Source organism: Lolium rigidum, chromosome 7 (genome assembly GCF_022539505.1).
Source record: "Lolium rigidum isolate FL_2022 chromosome 7, APGP_CSIRO_Lrig_0.1, whole genome shotgun sequence".
Taxonomy (NCBI): domain Eukaryota; kingdom Viridiplantae; phylum Streptophyta; class Magnoliopsida; order Poales; family Poaceae; genus Lolium; species Lolium rigidum.
Window position 1 is genome coordinate 359299133 of NC_061514.1, and position 6559 is coordinate 359305691.

The window sequence follows — 6559 nt, forward strand, 5'->3', positions numbered from 1 at the left end:
CCGGGGTTGGATACGGGTTCAAAACTGCGACGCGGCATGATGATCTCTGTTGTGTTCAGCCTCAAAGTGTCGCCCTGGAGACAACGACGATCTGGAGCTAGCAACGGGATTGTAACCACATCGTGCTCGGCCATGGCGATCTCGACTGCGAGAAAATCTACGTCGCGGCAACATCAACAGTGTCCAGCCTCGGGTGGCGCTCTGGAGCCAACGAGAACTCCTTTGGTGGTGTTGTGTCCTAATCGCAATAAGCAACCTAGCAACGAGGCCCCGATGTAATCAGTATGATATGGTGGCTTTGGTTCGGTGTGGATTGGGTGACGTCGCTCCGCACTGCGCATCAATGAGTGTCTCCTCGCGGTGGAACAGTGATGTGGATCAGGATGTGCTCGACGGTTTTCCTCTACCTACTGCCGATCAATGTGGTGGCTGACGAGTTCCTAATTTCCCCGCTGGTGGATATCACGGATTGGTAGATGACGCTCCTTGACCTCTGGATTGGATCGAATTCGGTCGTACATGTCCACAAACATCAGCCCATGCAGCTTAAAGTGGACGTGTCGCGAAGCTCCACTTTTCATCTAGACCATGAAAGATGTTGTTAGCGGCATCTGTGTCGCATTTTCATGGTGTTGAAAGAGGCGGGGAATGTTATGGCAGCTACTGTTGGAATACCAAAAGTCTCGATGGTTCTTGTCGAGTTCGTAACTGCTAAGTAGGCGAAGACAGGGTCGACATTGCTTCACAGGCTGTCATGCGAATATGGCTGCAAGACGACGTTCCCATCCAAACCGCACACGTGATGCGTGTGAGCCTGGTGATTATTGACTTGCAACAACGGATTGACGGGTCCTGCTACGAGTGACTTATCAGCGGGGTCTTATTTTTCTCTTTCTTTGTTTATTTCTTTTATCTTTTTGGCCGTTTGCTTTCTTAATGTCTCGACTAGTTTCGCATTATGTTGATGCAGAGGCTGGATGTAATTCGTATCTTCGTGATATTAATATATTTCCCTTGTCGAAAAAATATCAAGTCCAAATCGATGTGAGATCTGATTGGAGTGTTGGCTACCGCAATTGTGGAAGTTTTGTCATCAACATGGTGATATATGCCCCACTTCATGTTTGGGATGAAAACTTTTGTTCTACCTTTTATTGGTTGAGCCCAGCAACACGGAATTTGCGTTGTTACCTTGATGGAGGTGTCGGATACAGAGACAAGGGACAAAGTACTTGGTTGTTTGTGTGCAGATCTCCACGTTGCTGCTGACGCCACCAGTGCGCCATGCCACGAGTTGGTTCGCAACACCTCGGGAGAGAACGTTTTTCTCCTACTGGTCGATAAACCTTGGTTTCTTACTGAGGGAAAACTTCCTGCTGTGCTCATCATACTTTCCTCTTGGGGTTCCACTCAACGTTGCGCATAAATTCTCCTTCATCAACTCCGCGCCCAGCAAGACTTTTTCTGGCGCCGTTGCCGGGGAGAAAAGCATCTCTTCTGCGAGGGGAGTCTCTCACTCTCAACTCTTTTACTTTGTTGTTTTTTTGCTTGCATACTTTATTTTTATCTTGTTTGCATTTTATATCGAAAATACAAAAAATTAGTATAGTTTTTATTTGTGTTGTTTAATTTACTTTGTAAAATGAATGTCCCTGAAGTTGAGGTTCGTACTTTTAAGCAACAAGGGGGTGAAAGTTTGAAAGATGATTGGTATAGAATATTTGATGTTCATCATAGATGTACTAAGAAATATTCTACTATGATTCTTCTTAGAAATTTCTATGTTGGTATTTCTACTTGGAATAGATATGTTCTAGATACTCTTATTGGTGGTAATTTCCTAGGTGCTCCCGCTTTGGAAGCCTGTGTCTTAATTGAAAGTTTAGTAGGAGGTCCTCCCATTAATGTTGCTAAAACTGAGATCACTTTAGAAGAGGTGGTAAAAAGACTAGATTCTTTAGAGAAAAGTTTGCCCAATTTACTTTTTGATGCTATCCATACTAATGAGTTGATAGGAGGAATCAATAAAAAAATTGCTATTTTAAAGGGTAGCATTGGAAATGATGATAGAACTATTAGAATTGGTAAACTTGAAGAAGCTATGGAAACTTTGAGTTCAACTTTTTCTCTCTTAGTTTCAAAAAGGAGAGAGCTTTTGTTGGGAAAGAACAAAAAATTATGTATGTCCCTGAGGCACCCAAACCAAAAACTCGTGATATGTTTAAATTTGATAAAACTTTTAGTGCAACTAAGAGTAAATTGCATGTTGAATCTCAGAGATTTCTAAGGTACTTGATGATACAAATGGTGTTTCGTAAGAAGTAATTGATCTTAAAGATTTCTCTCTTGACAATACTTGATTTGCACCATTTATGCGCCTAGCTCAAACGCGTTAAAAAAAGCGCTTATGGGAGACAACCCATGTTTTATTTATGTTATTTTTGCTTTGTTGAGTCTTCGAAGTTATTGCTACTGTAATAACCTCTCCTTATCGTTTTTATTTCGTTTTTGTGCCAAGGGTAGCCTCTAATAGAAAGAAAGCAGTGTTTGGGGTATTTGCAATTCTGAAACAGATTCTGTGCTGGTCACGAAAAAAATTCTTAAACATCGCCAGAACGTTATTTTGAGCTGAACATTTTTGTGCTTATGCCCCAGTATGTTAGCTAACTTTCGTTAGTTTAGCATTTTGCGATTTGAGCAACATAACTATTTCTTTAATTTCGATCTCTGCCTGCTGGTCTGTTTTGACAGATTTCTGCCATGTTTTGCATTTGCGTCTTATGCTTCATCTTTTTGAGTTATTTTGTGAAAAATAGCTTTGGGAATAAGTAGCTACAGTATCATATGTTAAAATGAGTGTTTGATATGTGTCATTACTGAAGCCTTGCTGGTTTTATATTTTTTTATTTGCACTAATGTTGCTAATCAATTGTGCTGAGTTTTGTGTGAAGGAAGTTTTCAAGTGTAGGGAGAGAAGAATGATGCAATAAGATGAAGCATGGACAAGAGCTCAAGCTTGGGGATTTCACCTGGACCCCCAATAAATATCCAAGAAGTACAACCGTCAAAACTTGGGGATACCCAAGGCATCCCCTCTTCATCAACAAAAAGCATCAGCATTTTTCAACAAGCTATATTTTTTATTCCTTCATGTGATATGTGTTATCCTTGGAGCGTCTTTACTTTTTGCTGTGTGTTTACTTTCAATAAAGTTTGATCCCATCATTCATGTTTACTTTGGAGTGATACACGCTCCACCGCTTTGCATATTTACTTTGGAGTGAGACACGCTCCGCTGTTTTGCATGTTTATTTTGGAGTGAGACACGCTCTACTGTTATGCATTTTGCGTTGGAGAGAGACACGCTCCACTTTTAAATTTATTTGAGTTTCAATAGCTCTCTAAAAATTTACTTGTTTTTCATATATGAGAGTTGTTTGGTTTCATTTGGTTGGCGTTGGAAGCATGAAAAAAGTTTTATGTGTATGTGATGCAAATGGAAGCATTTTTAGACTGTGGCATAGTTATTTTTGCATATCTTGCTAGATGTTATTCTCATGATGAGCTTGTTAATTATATTTTCATTATGATTAGTCTAAAATACTGAGAGTGTTTAGTGTGCCATTGAAGGTTTCATGCGTTGTTTTTAGCATACAATAGAAAAGCATAATATTGTGGTATATATTCTCTTGCGAATGTTTTTATTTGGGTCGACTTGGCACATGTTATGACTACATTCCAGTCAATTCTTGCCTCTATGATCATTTAGTTTGTAACTTGTGTATCACTTTATGCTTTGATTAATATATTTTGTCGTTGTGCATGATTATGGCCATTATGCTCTCTTAGTTGGTCGCACCCGGTCTTTTTCTAGCCTCCATTTGTATGAGTATTTTATTCATGCATCCAACCACCAAAAACCAAATATTCCAAAGTGTCCATCATATCTACCTATATGTGGTATTTCATTGCCATTCCATAGTAGTTTTCTCATGTGCTACCTTTAAATTTCAAAGTATTATATTTTTGTTGCTCATGGGAAAGTAGTCAAAAATGACTATTGTGTCTAGCGTGTGTTCCTTGTGTAACCGTAGCTCTTTTAAGTTGCTTGTTGTGTGATAACTATTGAAATACTGGGAATACCTCAGCGTGCTTTGCCGCTGAATATCATGTGGGTTGCTATGCATGTTCATCTTGTCTGAAATGAAGGAGATTATCCATGCAAAATAGTTTGAGTATACATTTTTGTTAGAGAAGAACATTGGGCCGCTAACCGAAGCCATGTATCATGGTGGAAGTTTCAGTTGGACAAATCCTCAATCTCTTATGAGAAAGCTTCTAGAAAAAAAAAATAAGAGGAGTCCATTTATCTGTTGCTCGTGTCATCCCGGTATGGATGTCCCAAGTTGAAGATGCTTTAAAAATGAGAAATCAAAAGCAATGCATCTCCTAGGACCTTTGTGCAGGAGGCACGGGGGTACCCCTTTGTGATACTCGGTTAAAATAACTTGTATGTGATGAGAGCTAATGGTGATCCGAGGTGAGTAGGACGAGGTGTGAGTACTAGTAGCAATTATGCATGAGGCTTGCGATTTAGAAGTAGCACTTTTGCACAATACATATGCTTTGTACTTACCGTTGACATCATCCACCTCTCAAAAGTGCATTTTATACTCTTGTTGTTTCAATAAAAAGCTCTAGCACATGAGTGATCTTACTTGCCTCTCAAAGAGAGACCTTCTTTTACGTTTATGTTGAGTCTCCACCTTCTAGTTTATGCACCACTTATGAGAGCATAGTTGTCATTCTTAGTTTTATGTGCATGGTCCTAAGATTTTATTGATTGATTCATAATTATGGTATTGCTTGTTCAAACTTTTTGTTTCTAGTCATCCTTATAATCTTTTAAAGGTGTCCAAGCATTTATGTTTTGCTTCCACTTATGGGACAAGCTGAGTACCACTTTATTATGTATCTATGCTATGCTCTTGACAATCACTTTGCTTTCCATGCACGTTATACATTTTCTTTTGTTTGATTACTATTCATGTTTTAGCATGGTTATTAAGTTTCATTGTTTGATTATATTTATCATGCTTATCTTAGGATTCTATGATTCCAGCTATGTTTGCTTTTACACTTAGATTGATCAAAGTAGTGTGACAGCATGTCACCTCAAAAATTATTTGTTTGTTATCACTTACCTACTCGAGGACGAGCAAGAGTTAACCTTGGGGATGTTGATACGTCCCAAACGTATCTATAATTTTTGATGCTCCATGCTTGTTTTGTTACAATTCTTATATGTTTTATGTGCACTTTTCCACACTTTTTAGCATTTTCTGGGACTAACCTATTAACGAAGTGCCGCAGTGCCAGTTCCTGTTTTCTGCTGTTTTTGTGTTTCAGAAAAATTGTACATGAAAGTTTCTCGAAATTGGACGAAACAAAAGCCTAGAGTCTTATTTTTCCGGGATGAAGACGGAGACAGAAGGGCACGCGCAGGAGAACTGCCACGTGGCAGTACATAGGGCAGGCGCGGCCCCACCCTTGGCCGCGCCTGGCCCATGCACTGGCGCCTCGTCGCCTCATTTGCTCTGCCCTTCCTCCTATTTATTCCTCGTATCGGGAAAACCCCAGGGACCCGAGCCTCCATCCACGAAAAGTTCCGACGCCACCGTCAACCGAAACCCTAGTTCGGGAGGGTTCTGCAGTCCATTCTAGCACCCTGCCGGGGAGGCAAATCACCGCTGGAGGCCTCTACATCGCCATGTCTTCATCCGAGGTGATGCGTGAGTAGTCCTCCACGGGACCATGGGTCCATAGCAGTAGCTAGATGGTATCCTCTCCTTGTTGTGCTTCATGTATAGATCTTGTGAACTACCTAACATGATCAAGATCATCTATTTGTAATTGCTACATGTTGGTTTGATGTGGATCCGATTTATAGAGAGATTGCTTTGGTTGAGATTATGTATTATGTTATTATGATCTTGCATGCTCTCCATTTCTAGTAGATGCTCTGGCCAAGTAGATGCTAGCGACTCCAAGAGGAAGTATTTATGCTCGATAGTGGGTTCATGCCTCTATTTAACCATGGGAAGTGACCTTATTCTCTACGGTTGTAGATGTGTTGTTGCTACTAGGGAGAAAACAACGGTGTTCTATTCAAGGGTAGTTTCATCATTTACTTTACACACATTGCTTAAAGCGATAGTCCGTTGCTTGCAACTTAATACTGGATTATTAGTCATAGATTTTTTTTTCGATAAAGGAGCAACAACCCCATCCTCTGCATCAATTGATGCACATGGCCTTTTATTAAACATATAAAGTATCAAGTATCAAGTAACAAGTACGAAAGAAAGAAAAAGAATCATGGGTCTGTCATGGTTGCCACATAAACCAACCAACGGAACAGTAAACATCTAAATAGGCTAGCCATACTCTATCCTATTAATGTGTCGCTGATGTCTACGCACGCTTCTATTCCTGTAGACAATGTTGCGCCTCCAAGAGCATAGGTTTGTAGAACAGCAGCAAGTTTCCCTTAAGTGAA